Genomic DNA, 16,170 nt, shown 5'->3' on the forward strand with positions numbered 1-16,170 from the left:
AAGTTTATTTTGGATTTGCAATAAAAAAACAACAACCCTAAACAATCAGTTACTGAGCTAACAGGAAATCAGCTAACAGGAAAATTTAGAATTCCTTCTGCTTCAAACAAAGGTATTATATAGCATTAAGAGAAACATACATGCACACACACACCACATTCACACGTAATGGTAACCCATAGTTTGTTGCTCTACCCAAGAATTTGTCTGGCAGAGGAACAAACTGTGGGATTGTTTTCCCCATTCCTGGGTTGATTCTTCCCCTCCTCTTTTGCAAGGTGCCTCTCCATATCCCAAATGCCTTTGCAGCACTGTAGTACTGCCATGAGCACATCAACTTCCTTCTTAACAAAATAAAACCAGTATTCTCAAAACAGCCAGGTTTGAGCTCAAAACAAATGATCCCACAAAAATGAGTCAGCATTAATTATCAGACAAGAAAAGACTAGTAATTCTTAGACTAGACGAGTTTGTAGGTAAAGGGGGAAAGAGAGGGAGGAAGGGCAATCTATACATTTCACAGGAAGTGAATGCAGAAAATAGTTTTGCCATTTGGGAGGTATCAGTGCATCTATTCCTCCCAAACTGTCCAGGCACTTTTAGTGAAAGAAAATTGGCCTAAACTCGTCACACTTTCCATTGTGTATAAAGGCCTTCCGTTGTCCTCTTTAACTTTATTATTTTCAAGCTCATTTAAGTTCGGTAAAATGGTGGCGATCTAGTTAGAGCAGAATACTGCAGTCTGTGATTCTAGAAGGTATTAATAAGCACAAGTGCTAATGACCGAACAATATGTTGATTAATACAATATGTATTAAACAGGTTTTTATAAGGAGAGTGAAAGAGAAGGAAGATGCTTAGTCAGACCTAGAGATTTATTTTAATAGACTCCCTCAATTTCTTCTACTAACAAGGCACTTAGTATTAAACATGCTACTTCAGTACAAATAATGTGCAAGATGAAATAATCAATCTCTTTGAATGCATAAGCAATGGGTGTATTAAAAGACAGATCAGGCTATTGGACTAAGACAACAAAAAAAGAGCAAACTAGGTGTTCACAGAATCATAGAAGCATAGAATAGTAAGGTTGGAAGGAGCCTATAAGACCATCGAGTCCAACCCCTTGCTCAATGCAGGAATCCAAGTCAGAGCATCCCTGACAGATGGCTATCCAGCCTCATCTTGAACACCTCCAGTGTGAGAGAGCCCACTAACTCCCTAGGTAATTGGTTCCATTGTCATATTGCTCTAACAGTCAACATGTTTTTCCTGATGTTCAGCCGGAATCTGGCTTCCTGTAACTTGAGCCCATTATTCTGTGTCCTGCACTCTGGGATGATCAAGAAGAGATCCTGGCCTTCCTCTCTGTGACAACCTTTCAAGGACTTGAAGAGCGCTATCATATCTCAGTCTTCTCTTCTCAAGGCTAAACATGCCCAGTTCTTTCAGTCTCTCTTCATAGGGCTTTGTTTCCAGTCCCCTGATTATCTTTGTTGCCCTCCTCTGAACCCTTTCCAGCTTGTCTGTATCCTTCTTAAAGTGTGGTGCCCAGAACTGGACACAGTACTCCAGATGAAGCCTAACCAGTGCTGAGTAGAGCAGAACTAGTACTTCCCAGCATTTGGAAGCTATGCTTCTATTAATGCAGCCCAAAATAGCATTGGCCTTTTTTGCAGCCACATCACATTGTTGGCTCATATTCAGCTTGTGATCGACAACAATTCCAAGATCCTTCTCGCCTGTAGTGTCGTCGAGCCATGTATCCCGCATCTTGTAACTGTGCATTTGGTTTCTTTTTCCTAGGTGCAGAACTTGGCATTTATCCCTGTTAAATGTCATTCTGTTGTTTTCTGCCCAGCACTCCAGTCTATCAAGACCACTTTGAATTTTATTTCTGTCTCCCAAGTTATTAGCTATCCCGCCCAATTTTGTGTCATCTGCAAATTTGATCAGCGTTCCCTGCACCTCCTCCTCCAAGTCATTAATAAAGATGTTGAAGAGCACCGGGCCCAGGACTGAGCCCTGAGGTACCCTGCTCGTTACCTCTCCCCCGTTTGAGAAGATCCCATTGATAAGCACTGAGTCCGATTCTGTAGCCAACTGTGGATCCACCAGATCGTTGTTTCATCTTGCCCACTTTGAGCTAGTTTGCTCATCAGGATGTCATGGGGCACTTTGTTGAAAGCTTTGCTGAAGTCCAAGTATATGTATGATGTCCACGGCATTCCCACAGTCCACAAGGGAGGTGACCTGATCAAAAATGAGATCAGATCTGTTACATAAAAAGGGGAGGTCATAAGTAGCTAGTGTAGCTAGTGACTCAGTCACGTAGGCATGACACGTGACAAATGAGTCAGCTTAAACTGAGAGCATGCGCAGGGACAAAGAACTGATGGAAAAGTACTGAGCCGTTAGGGGTGGGTATAAAAAGGTTGGGTGCGCTTGTTCTGGGTCCAGACTGCTCTGCACCCGTTTTGCAAAACGATCAATAAAACTTTGTTGGCTCCACTGTCGCCTGCCTGGCCTCTCATTTGACCAGAAGCAAGAACTTTTTCTAACAGATCTGTCTGGCGGGATTTGTTCTTGACAAATCCATGTTGGCTTCGAGTAATCACTGCATTGTTTTCAAGGTACTTACAGACTGATTGCTTTATCATCTCCTCCAGAATTTTCCCAGGGATTGATGTCAGACTGACTGGTCTGTAGTTCCCAGGTTCCTCCTTTTTGCCCTTTTGAAGATAGGGACAACATTAGCCCTCCTCCAGTCATCTGGCACTTCACCCGTCCTCCATGATTTCTCAAAGATAATAGACAGTGGTTCTGAGAGCTCTTCTGCCAGTTCCTTTATTACTCTAGGATGCAGTTCATCTGGCCCTGGAGATTTGAACTCATTCAAAGTAATTAGGTGTTCCTCGACCATATGCCTATCGATCTCAAGCTGCAATCCTGCCCCTTCAGCCTGTACTTTGCCTTTGCTGGAGTGGGGGGAGTCATAGACCCTCTTTTGGGAGAAGACTGAGCCAAAGTAAGAATTGAGAACTTCTGCCTTTTCTTTGTCATCTGTTATCATTTTGCCAAAAATTTTGTTCATAACACCTAGGGGTTCTGTCAAGAAAACAAAAACATATCAGATGACTTTTTATATTTAAAACAAAAAGAAATACACTTTGACTCTTGGAATTCCGGTCTACATGAAGGGATGTTGGAAAAATCCGCAACATATTCAAATGAGTTTGGATTTCTACTGATCCGACCTGCAGATTCCGCAGCAGACCAGCTTTTTCCGAGCCAAATGGACGTGCAGACTGGTTTTTCACTTTTGGGGGAGAGGAGGATTTGCTATCATGTGCATTAACTAGTGCGGATTAGAGCATTTATCCAAGTATGTATTAGCGCTAATGCGTATTGGCGCAAGTAGATTGAAATTAAAAAAATCGGATGCCATCATTGAGCAGATGGCAGAACAAAATATGCCTGGCAATATACAAAACAGAGATGGACTGGATTTAGCAAAATCCGTACATCTTTATCAGCATGTTGTACAAAGAAAAATCTGACCATCCACTTTTTTCTCCTATAGCCACAACAGCTTTTAAAATGTTGTGGCGCAACATGAGCTTTCACGAACGGTAGAATAAAATCACAAATACACAACGGAATAGCATATGAAAAAAACAGCAAATCATATTTTGTGATTAACTTCCATATTTAAAACAAACGAGTAAGATACCGATAATCAAAGGTGAAATCCTCATTCTCCTATCATCACCTTCTGATGTGTCTCAGATTTCAGCAGTTGAGAACTTTGAGATTGTGAGCATGGCAGTAGTGAGAAGAGACAGGCCTTTCAACCTTGTGCTGGCAGCTTCCCCGCTTTTTGTGGTCATCCAGGCCTCATGGTCTTGGCTTTTAGGCCTTTTGGCCTTCTCCTTTTCACCCTCATGACCTGGCTGTAGGCCTTGTTATTTTGGCCTAGCAGTTTTGCTGTTTACTGAGTGGAGTGCTCTTGTTCTTTTAGGCCTAGCAGCCTGGCTGTTTCAGCCCCGCAGCCTTGCTAGGGCCTAGTCTCCTCGCTGTATCTGCCTTGCTACTGGGCATACTGGCGTTACGTGTAGGTTTATCCAGCACACTCTTTTTGTGTTCTTAACGGGGCAACAATTCTGAAGATCATCATCAAAGAGCCAGATATTTTACATATTAAGGGTCACATTATATTAGGTAATATATAATATATTAATATAATATATTAAGGGGCCGCGGTGGCTTAGTGGTTAAGATGCTGAACTGCAGACTGGAAGGTCGGCAGGTCAGCAGTTCGAGACCCGAGTGCTGCGTGACGGAGTGAGCTCCCGTCTTCAGTCCCAGCTTCTGCCAACCTAGCAGTTCGAAAGCAAGAAATTGCAAGTAGATAAATAGGTACCGCCTCGGTGGGAAAGGTAACAGCGTTCCGTGCATTTCGGTGTTCAGTCATGCTGGCCACATGACCACGGAAGCGTCTTCGGACAGCGCTGGCTCTTCGGCTTAGAAACGGGGATGAGCACCGCACCCTAGAGTCGGACACGACTGGTTGGGGACACCTTTACCTTTTTATATTAGGTATGCATTGTGCAGCTCCCTCCATAAGTTAAGTATGGGGCCCTGATCAGGACTGCATCCCACTGTGGGGGAAGATTTACTCCTTCCCTCTCAAGCTGCAGCTCCCACCCAACCAAGTAAAAAAAGTTGCCATTGGCACCAATGGGGGCTTTTTTTTTTACTACTGCTAACTGCTGTGAGGGAAGGTGATTATGGGGAGGGGTTCACCACTGGGGAGGTAACAAATATTATCCTCATGTGCTGCAATCCCAATCTGGATAAGAATGCCATACTTACTTTGGAGGAAAACAAATACAGAGAGGTAGCTGCATGCTACATATCTAACGTAATGTGTAGTTGGACCCTGAGTGTTAGGATATGATGTGTGAGAAGGCCTTCATATGCCTGCTCTTTCTTTGAAATACAGGGTGAGGAAGAGCTAACGTGGCTAACTTCCTAATAATTTCCAGAGTCATATTTCTACAAGCAGTAGTGTAGTGGCAAATTCGGAAGTGCAGGGTGACAGTCACAGCCACGCCCCCTCACAGCCATGCCCCCTTCTAAGATTGTACAACCTTGTAAGATATACAGCCTTCAACTGGGATCCAAAAGCAGTGCAGCTGAGTGCAAGGCAGTGGTATTTCAGTTGGACGTCTGAGAAAAAATGCAGGGGTGCTAAAATCTTTTTCACTCACTCAAAAACAAAATTTTTAGGATTTCAAAATATGATACTCTATGGAAGCTTCACCCTCTCAACTCAGCCCTCATGGACAGATCCCTTCTCATTTAAACAGCCCCCTTGCACACTCCCTTAGAGCCCCAACATTACCCATTAGCCTTCCCTAAGCTCCTTCATTATATCTCCCCCCTCCCCCTCCAATAGAAACATCTGCACACCCAGCTGGATTGAACTACACACACACACACACACACACACACATACACACAGAGAGTGGTGTAGTGGTAAATTTGGAAATGCAGGAGCTCATTGTGACAGTCTCCAAGGCCAGTCCAAAAATTTCAGGCAGCTGTGCCAATCCATATCAACAAACCAGTTCTAGGAGTTTTCATCTCCACCAGGAGCACATCTTTGGTAAAGTGAATAGATCTTAATTGCCCATTCCAGACCAAAGCATCCCAAATACTTTGCATTCCAACATGGAACAATATATTGTGGCTTGGAAAATTCATTCCCCCCACAGCTACAGTGAGGATTGTAGCTAAGCTCAGAGGCAACAGGAATTCTGAGGGGGGTGGCAGATGACATCAGAGACCCTGCTAATAAAAAAGTGCCGGGGCTGCATCCCTGCAAGCCCTGCCTCCACTATACCACTGTCTACAAGCTGCTTGCTACCTCCACCCTTTTTATGATTACAAAACCTATAAAGATAGTAATAAACTGTATGTCATTTCTATTGCAGTGATACTGTAGAGAGCATTATTGCTCAGTACTTTACTATGTTTGCCACGGAACTCTGAGTCAATGTTTAATTCTGTGCATATTAAAACAACTAGTTTCTGCAATTTACTAGATTTTCTGAGTACACATGGGATCCTTTCAGAGAACCTAGGTTGGCTCAAGAGAAGCTTCCTTCACTGGCAGCAGGGAGAATCTGTGGTTACACTTAACCAGGGTTCTTCCTTAACCCAGGATTGTGAAATCAGCTTTCAATAGTATGTAAGCCTGCCGGAGGGAATTCACACTCTAGAAAGGAAAGAGCGTGCGGTGCCTCAGCTGACCCTTACTTTTTTAACCATGGTTAAAGGAACTGGCAGCTTCACATCTGTATTTTGGAGTCACACTTGATTAAATAGTCTTTTTAGCAGGCTTGATTATGGCTCTTGGATGGCTTTAATGCAGGGGTGGGCCACTTGTGGTCCTCCAGATGTGTTGGCCTACAACTCCTATCAGCCCTCACCATTAGTTATGCTGGCTTGGGATGATGAGAGTTGTAGATCAAAACATCTGGAGGTCCACAAGTTGCCCACACCTGTTCTAATGTGTCAATACTATTCATGCAATGTGAGCAAGATGCATCACAGAACATATAAGAAGCTTTGAGGTGTTTTCTATCTAAATACTAACATAGTTTTTAAAATCAATTTTTGTGCATGTTTTTATATAGGGAACTTATATTATGGGGGAGGGGGTTACGAAGCTGTGGAGGCAACCTCATAAACCATAATCAATGCAACTATTCTAACATTTACGACTAAGTGCACAAAATCATTACTAATTTCATTACACAAGTCATTAAGGCATATATAAACAGTAAGTTTGGTAACTCTACCCTAGCCCACTCTAAATTGGGCTAAAGGGGGGAAGCTCCAGTGCTATCCCCATGTATTAAAATGTTGCTTTTTCTTTTGTGACTATTTTCAGTCGAATTAGTACATCTAAATGTGGTAACATTACATTCCCAAAATAGCAAATGCAAGACATCCTCTCAACGTGTCATTTTTGCCTCAAAAATGCACTTTTATCTGAGAGACAAGTAGCCTTTACTCTAAAAAAAGGAGCCTTCATTAAATGTCTATCCCTCTAACTGTTCATTAAGGGATCTCATATCTTGACTCTTTGTTGTTCAGAGTGTTGCGGCTAAAAATGGGCATTCCAAACATGGTGATATGCCTGTTTTGGATTTAAATGTAACCCTATAAATATATGATTTGAAAGGAAGAGCTTAGGAATAACTAGTACAGTATACAGACATTTCACTGAGAGGATACAATGGCTATTAAAACATATACATTACATCAGACTTTCCCAACCCGGCACTCTCCAGATGTGATGGACACAGTGTGTATCCCACAGGCATACACACAAAAGGTCAGTGACTAAAATCATCCACCCATCTATTACCTTTTTCCTACCAATTTCAATTACATAAAAACTCTCAAACCAGAGAATTAAAAAAAAAACATTAAAGCATTATTAAAACATTTAAAACATAATTAAAATAGAACAAATATTAACAAGCAGACAGAGTAAAAGCCTGCACCACATGTCAGCTCCCAGAATTCCCTTGTTCTCATCATCATTGCCATACAGTGGAATACAGGAAGCTTTATACCAAGTCATATACTTTACACTGGCCCATCTAAAACAGTACTGTCTACACCAGCCTTCCCCAATATTGGTGCTATCTAATGGTCATGCTATCGCAGGATAATGGGAGTTTTAGTCCAACACATCTGGAAGGCGTCAGGTTGTGGAAGGCTGGTCTATACTGACTGACAGTGGCTCTCTATGGACTAAGAAAGGGCTCTTTTCCAGATCTATCTGAAAACACCAGGGATTGGACCTGGGACCTTCTGCAAGCAAAGCATGTGCTCTACCACTGAGCTACAGCCCATGTATAGAACTTCTATGATCTTGGGTTATGTTGTGTGAATCCAACCATGCTAACAAACTATGGTTAGGTAACCATGAACAACCCATGTAGAGAACCCATGGTTGTTGGGTTGTGAACTGTTGCTTGTTTGTGGTTAACAAACGATGGGTTGTTAGTGCAGCTGGGTTCACAAAACACACCAACCCACAGTTCAACAACAACCTAAGCTCAACCCATATTCAACCTTGACTGTGGGCTATTATGTTGTGTGAACCCTTATGGCCAATACCTTTGGTAAGAAAGTTATGGATGGACAGGAGACACAGATGGGTATGACAAACAGAATAGCTGGGCATACGTGGAACTCTGATGTTGGCTGAAAGACAGGAGCGAACCAGGGTTCTAAAAGCTCACATTTTATAGCCAACCACCCACACTCAACCCATACTCAGACTTAAGTGTGGGTTGTTGTATTGTGTGAACCTAGTCATTGGACCCGTTTGCATGTCATGGCAGCCCATCATGGCTTAATTTAATTGTGGGGCTGTCGCATTGTGCCAGGCGCCCATGGGTGCCATTTTTGCATGGCGTCCATGGGTGCCCGGCTTGCTGTGGCTTGTCTTGTCATGCAAATCCAGGTGGCAGGGGATAACCCTCAAATAACTCTAAAACAAGCCATGGGCGGGCTGTCATATCGTGCAGACTAGGTCATTGTCTTAAACTCCTGTCTGAGATGGTCTGTTTCTGGCAAGGGGTCAAAAGGAAGAAGAATGTGAGGTATATGGGAGTGGAACTAGTAGAATTAGTAACAAGTAACACCTGTCCAATTGTTCCCCTCTTGCACTCGCTTCCCAAAAATAGGACTGTCAGCTTGAGACTTTTGATTTTTTGGTGTGTAGTAGCAGAAACAGGATAAAGTAGAGAAAGGAAGACCGATGAAAGGAAAACTCCACTAAGATACACAAGAGAAATGGCTACTTGACCTAGTACCTTTCACTGCCTTCTCAGTAGGTCCAGTCAGCATACTCAGCTGCCTACTCCTAGTACATCATCTTTATACATGATATTCACACAGCAATTCCTACATTACATTTGACAAACATTTTATGATACACGTTCAGTGTGTACTGGTTCCAACTTAGGAACCTGATGTGTGCTCTTCAATGTTGCAGGTCCACTATCTGCACACACACACACACACACACACACACCACACACACTACTGTACATGGCAATTTGGAAAAATACAGCATACAGCATGCCAATTTACCAAGTATTTAGAACCCTAAAGCTAATTTCCAAAACCTGGTTAAGTTCTGAATTATCCGTAAGGCCCCTTAAATGCAAATACCCATGGCTGAACAGAGAGTGGTATGGTGCAACACCAACCCTTGGAGCCCAGAAAAAAGTAGCTGTGGACACTATCATTTCCAATCCACTTAGGGCAGTATCCAATACTGCCACTGTGCTAGCAGGAACTACTAGCACAACGGGAAAGTAGCACTTCCTAGTGCAACCAGAAACTACAGCTTCCAGAAAGGGACACATCAGGAGCGGTCATGGAAGTGAGGTCCACTGACTCGTCCCATTCCGGAAGTGGTGGTTTGGGGTAGTTCCTTGGGTTGAGCTAGCAAGCACTACTTTCCCATTGTGCTAGCAGTTATTCCTGCTAGCACAACATGTTTACAGTTGGCAGATTGCTAGCATTAGATACTGCACTCAGAGACCATCAAATCTGTCCACAGTGACATGCTCTAAGTACTTCACATTCTTTCATTTAAATACCACAATCCATTCTTTTAGAGTGTGTGCTGAAGTCATGCAGATATAATCGCTCTCATGTAAGAACATAAAAGTTAGGTGATTTCCCCTCCTGTTCAGCTTACTCCATATTGTAATCTACTTTGTGTTTTGGCTTTATTTTTGCTTACTTACTGGAAGTACTGGCTCCAGGTTTGGGAGCTGTTGGGCAAGATGTCATGGGTGGGCCCCTCTCCTCCTCCTGGCCATTTGCCCACATGTTTTTCCTCTGGGCCCATCCCATCAATGCCCAGAGAGAAACTGCAGATGAATGAGCGGGTGGTGGCAGTTGGCGTTTCTTTTGATCACTCCATCATTTGCTGGTGTTCTCCTCTGTTTAACTTTTCTTATTGTACTGGCTTTCTGTTTTTAGTTTATCTATGTTGCTTTGATAGCCTTCAGCTGGGAAATACAAGTCAGATATAAGAAACCATAAGACCATGAAATCTAGTTGTTTACTTAATCACCAAAACAAAGCTGAAGCTTTCAAAACTTTAATAAAAGCTTTAATAGGTGACAAAAAATACTTTACTATACATTGTACCAGAACTTTTAAAGCACTTGATGTGTGGAAAAGCTGCCCTTATCACTTGGCAGGATAATATAAATAAAGTCTACCCAAGCAAAGAAGTAAACATGTAGATTTCATGGGCATATGATTCATTTATTATGTCTGCATTGTATTTTCCATCAGAAGGCACTCAAAGTAATGTACCTCAATTAAAAACAAAGTCTCTACAGTAAGAAAATTAGGCTGCCTGTATGGGCTGAGAGTTTTGTGTGGAATCTTAAGTGCACCACTTGCTACCTGTTTGAGATAGAAAGGTCAGAATTTTCCAATGCTGAAATGTGAACACAGCTTTTAAGGTTTCTATTATGTATACTTTTAATTAGTCATGTTCAGACAGAATGCCAAACTTAAGAAACAACACAGAATGAGCATGAAAGGAGCTGAGCAACTGCAGAACAGGACAAAGATACCCTCCAGCAACTTAAAGTGTCTTGCAAAGGACAAGATGGAAAAATCTGATTCTTGCATCATCACTCTCACCCTTATCTTATATACCCTGCAGCAGGAATTCCATCTTCTTTCTTCCATGTCAGCCACCCTCTAGGCGGAAAAATAAAGATACTAGGAACAGATGTAGGGAATACAAGGAGGAAGAAAGGAGAGGAAAAAACTGAAACAAACTGGACCTTTCACAGGGTGGTCTTTACCATATGGAAATCGTATGCACAAAAGCCTAGCACAAAACTGAGGACAAAACAAAAAAACATAAAGAAAAATAAAAAGAGAACCCTATAACAAATAATGCAGTATGGATGGTGAAATGTCTTTCATACTTAAAAAACAAAACAAAACTGGCTGCAACATAAAACCTGCAATGCAGGCCAATAACTAATAACACCAAACATATAGAAGAATAGCAAACAAGAATAGCAAACCAAAAAGTGTTTGAGTTATCAGATTATTTTTAGCATCAAGGCTGACAACTACATTTGCTACTGGGATTGGCCCCATGTATTCCTCCCACCGTTCCACCTCCTCACTGTGCTCTATCAGCAATCTAATAACGCAGGAGCTGCTTGCTAGTTCAGACCGAAGGCCTATCTAGTCCTGCTCCCACTCATATTCCCAGCAATTAGTAATCAGAGGCATAGTGTCAAAGGTAAGTATGGTTGGGCACCTGCCGATGGACCATACCCCAGCAGGGGCCCTGGAGTTGCTCCTTCTCTTCATCATTTCAACTTGCTTATAATATCCTTTCTGAGGTGAAGCAATCAGAACTGTTTATAGTATTCCAAGTGTGGTTGCATCATAGATTTGTATAGGAGCAGTATGATACTGGCAGTTTTGTTTCTTATTCCTTTTCTAATTATACCCAACATGGAATTTGCCTTTTTTACAGCAGTTGCACACTGGGCTGACATTTTCAACTAGCTATTCACCACAACCCCAAGATCTTAGACTTGGATGGTTATCTTGGTTCCTATTAGCATATACATGAAGTTGGGATTTTTTTGCCCCACTGTGCACTACTTCACACTTGATGACATTGAACTGCATTTGCCGTTTTGCCCATTCTCCCCATTTGGAGAGATCCTTTTGGAGCTCTTCACGGTCCCGCTTTGTTTTAATCACGCTAAATAAATTGGTGTCATCAGCAAACTTGGCTACCTCACTGCTCATGCAGTGGATTCCAGATCATTTACGAACATTTAAAAAGCATTGGTCCCAATACAGATCCCTGTGGGACGCTGCAGTTTACATCCTTCGATTGTGAGCATTTACAATGAAATCCTCCTAAAAATCTGGAAAGCTGGTGCCAGTCAGTATAAACAATACTGGGCTAAATGAAGCAATGGTTTAGCTTGGTATAAGGCAACTTCCTATGTTCCCAACTTGCCTACCTCACTGCTCACCCATAACACCAGATTCTTTATGAACAAGGTAAAAAGCATTGGTCCTAATACAGATCTTGGTAGGCTCCACTGTTCATAGCCCTTCGTTGCGATGATGTCCCATTTATTCACACACTCTATCTCTGTTCTTCACCCAATTACCCATCTATAGAAGGACCTGTGCACTTATCCCATGACTGCTAAGTTGCTCACAAGTCTTTGGTAAGGGGCTTTGTCAAAAGTCTTTTGAAAATCCAAGTAACAATGTCTTCTCCTTACTCCACACCCTCCCCAAAACAAGGGCCCCAGACAGCTCTGTTTTATGCTCTGGCCAAGTTCCAAGTGACGACAAGGCATAGAGGTCCCCTCACACTCAATACTCATGTATTTGAGGCAAGATTATGAGAAGTTAAAAATTTAAAAAGATAGCCAAACATTAAATAATTCTTCCATATGAAATTACTATATTCAAATGTAATTCCAAATAAATGGCTCTGGATACTATTCAACTTATTCTAAACTATTTAACAAGTATTATAGGTATCTCAAACTCTTTCCAAAGTTCAGAGCTTTGGATTTCAAATCCCAAGTTCCATCTGGTACCAAGTGAAGCATTCAAATTCAAATACACCAATTAATTGATTTTATCACTCAGCTCCGATAGAAACATGCTGATACAAAGGGCAAAAGTACAGTTTTCTATTGAACAAGCTCAACTGAAAATGACGTTCTCATTATCAATGCCCTATAAAAGATTTAGGAATGAAAGAATTTTGACAAGCAGATGTTTTCTACTGATTAAAAGAAAGATCCAGTATTCTCTGGGTAGTGTAGCAATACAGGTTTTCTGTTAAATCTCATGTAATACCTTCCAACATTCATTTTACACCTTTAATAAACATTAAAGTCTATCTGACTTTTCTAAGATGGTGAGGAGAATCAACGAGTCCATGCTTTCTATTGGATCCCTGTTTTACGGGTTAACACCAGGACCAATTTAAGCATTTAAATAAATCAATTCAATCTACAGGATAACTAAAAGAAGAAGAGTTGAACCTATGGAAACTTAAGTTTAGGAGACCAGTGACTCTTGGGGAGATGGGTGCTCAGAGAAATAACTGTTTCCCACATGTGTAATCAAAAATTTCAGAGCTACTAATTAGCCATCTGAGATAAGTGCTCATTTTAAATGGAACATAGTTGTAATGGTTTAATTTCATGATTCAAAACTAAGTATGTAATAATATTGTTACCTTGAATTGCACCTACCACTAGTCAGTCTTTGCCCACTAGGTCTGTAGACATCCCACCTGAACATGCTACCACGTCTACCTATGTTTAGTGGGTACCAATCAGCAATAGAATATCTCACCTGCCGGTCTTACCTAGTAGACGTTTATTGTGTGTGTATGTCAGCGGTGGGAGGGGGGGTTAGATGTTGCACAGTAAAAAGATGTGCTCATTTATGTGGTTTAATCTTCGTATGAAAATATGCTTTTTCCATAGTATGACTGAGGTATGTGGTTTGGATCCAGAACATGCTTCCCATGGGCAGAAGGATTCCTTTTGTCCATGGAAGGTTTCTGACCCAGTGGAAGAATCCTGCTGGTAGAATGGAGGAGCAGGTGGTTTTCATTTATTCACCCTCTCCCTGCAGCCCCTTATGCCCCTGAAAATCTGTTCAGGAGGGTTGAGGGATCCCCTGGAAAAGGGGGTGGTGCTGAGAGTTGCAGGGGGGACATAGAAAACCACCACTGCTTTTCTGGCAGCAGGAGCATTCTGTGCAGAGCTCCACTCAGGGGATGCTACTCCTGATAGAAGAACAGTCTGGATCCAACCCAATATTCCTAACGAGTCCAGAGAAAAACTAACTTACCATAAATTGAGGATACTTATTTTCCTTAAACACTGGAGCATGTGCAACCCCCCTATTTTCCAAGAGACGGGGGGTGATGTAAATGCATATGTAATACGTTACCTTGTTTAACAATGAAGATGCATTGTACCATTCAACCACTTATCAATTGCAGCCACATAATAGTTAAAGGCTGATAGCTAATTACAAAAGTGAAAGTGCACCCACTTTTAAATATAATTAATTATAGAAAACAGATAAGAAAAAAGAGGTTGCAAATGGGTTGGTCTAATTTTACAGTGCAAAGTTCCCATTCTTCCTCTGTGCAACTGACACAAGTTGTTCAGAGGCACAAATAAAGTGGCCCAGACCTTATTTCCTCCTCTTGCATGATTAATTATTTAATATCCTATTAATTGAAAAATGCAGTTGAATTTCAGAAGCATTCATTTTACTCAGCATATCATTCTGTCTAGAAAGCACCGATTAAGCCGTTCATCAAAGGTGAACAGCCAAGGTCATCTAGGCTGTACCTCTTCAGTTATTCATTATCTTGTCCACAGTAGTAATTAACAATGGAAACATTTCCATAAATCACAACTTTCTGATATTCCAAACTGATGAACAGTCAGAAAACTCTTTCCTTTTTTTCCTGCTTATCGTACACACTGTGATCTATATCATATAATCAGGTGGAAGTTATTCTGGGTTTTTTTTAAAGCAGAGAACCATCAGCTAAACCTATTTAAGCAATCTCTTTGGTTAAAGGAAACACTGAAAAGCAGATTTACTGTAGCCCAAGAACATCCATATGTATTCAAATATTTTCAAGGCTATGTTGAAAGACTTTTTACAGTTATTAATTGCCTGCTTAGATGAAAATTTTAAAGTTCCAAGTTGAGAAAGAAATATTATGGCATAAGCAGATAGTTTTAATGATCAATTATACTTACTGTAAAGGTTTAGCATGTAGTTATTTTTAAACAAGATATATTCACTTTTTAATTTGTTCCATCTTACTTAGCTAACAACCACAGGTCAGAAAATATATATTGTCAACTAAAGTTAATCTATATGGTAAGGAGCAAAGGAAAAACACTTCAGGAGCCAAAATTAATTGTCTGTAACCAGGGAAATAAATAATTAGTACTCTCTTATTTATCACTTATGCTAAAATTAAAAGATTGTGTCACTGTTAAAAAAATTAAATACTTTCAATAATTGCATTTTCCTTTACAAAGCACATTTCCATTTGTATCTTTTCTGAAACTGGCTAGGTAACCCTGAGCATATGTGCAAGGTCTTCCATGATTGAGAGTGAGGTAGCAAAATTAACAGTGCAATCCTGTGCACGTCAACTCAGAAGTAAGCTCCACTGAGTTCAATACAACTTATTCCCAAGTACAAAATTGTAGCCTAAGTGATTTAGTCAACCCTCCAGATTTCTCCCCTCCACCCAACCTTAATTAATTACAATGGAGTTTGTACAAAACAAATTATACGTGGCCCATTCTTTGTATCTACTGAAAATGATATTTTTAAAGTTGCACTGAAGAGTAATAGTTAATCTACATTGTGAGAAGAAATTTGGGATACTACTCTTCATCAACTTCAGAATGCCAGTGGAAATCACATGTTTAAGTGCTTCTCTACATTTTAAAATACCTTTACCAAGAGAACTTACAGTAAAATTATATTTGCCAGTAAGACATGCTAGAATTATATATTACAAGAGAGACCTGCAACATAATATTACAGCATGGCATGCTGTAATTCAATATTCCAGCCAGGCCATTCCTTGCTGCCATCCACTCAGTTGTCTGTTTTCTTAGCCCCAACAGTCAGTAAACATCCTGTGGCCATTGAGCATGCTTAATCCTCACTGCAGAGCTCCCCCACACTACTTAGGGTTTTATTCCAAAGGGTTTTTGTACCTCTACAAACCTTGCGAATCCCCCAAACACGCCAGTAACTTTGTTCTCTGTGTGAGTAGTGCCATTTCAGCAATGGCACTCACAATCTGAATGATGGAAATAGAGGAAATTGTAGGGTGGCACACGGGACTCTTATTCTGGCAGATGATTTACCCATATCTGCAATTATGTCTATTTTAACACTTAGTAATGCTTCCAACACCTTGTGAGGTAGGCCACTATTATCACATTACAGAAAAAGAACAGCAGTTGACAGGTAGTGCCT

At 41.1% G+C, this 16,170-nt stretch overlaps 1 protein-coding gene across 2 annotated transcripts in view; it reads right to left on the minus strand.

The window, feature by feature from the left end:
- PTPRK (protein tyrosine phosphatase receptor type K) overlaps window positions 1-16,170 on the minus strand; it is a 516,066-nt gene that overhangs the window by 375,778 nt on the left and 124,118 nt on the right. The gene's annotated exons all lie outside the window — the stretch shown is intronic.

The sequence above is a fragment of the Heloderma suspectum genome, chromosome 1, assembly GCF_057233095.1.
Source record: "Heloderma suspectum isolate Gila_16-S chromosome 1, 16-S_ref, whole genome shotgun sequence".
NCBI lineage: Eukaryota > Metazoa > Chordata > Lepidosauria > Squamata > Helodermatidae > Heloderma > Heloderma suspectum.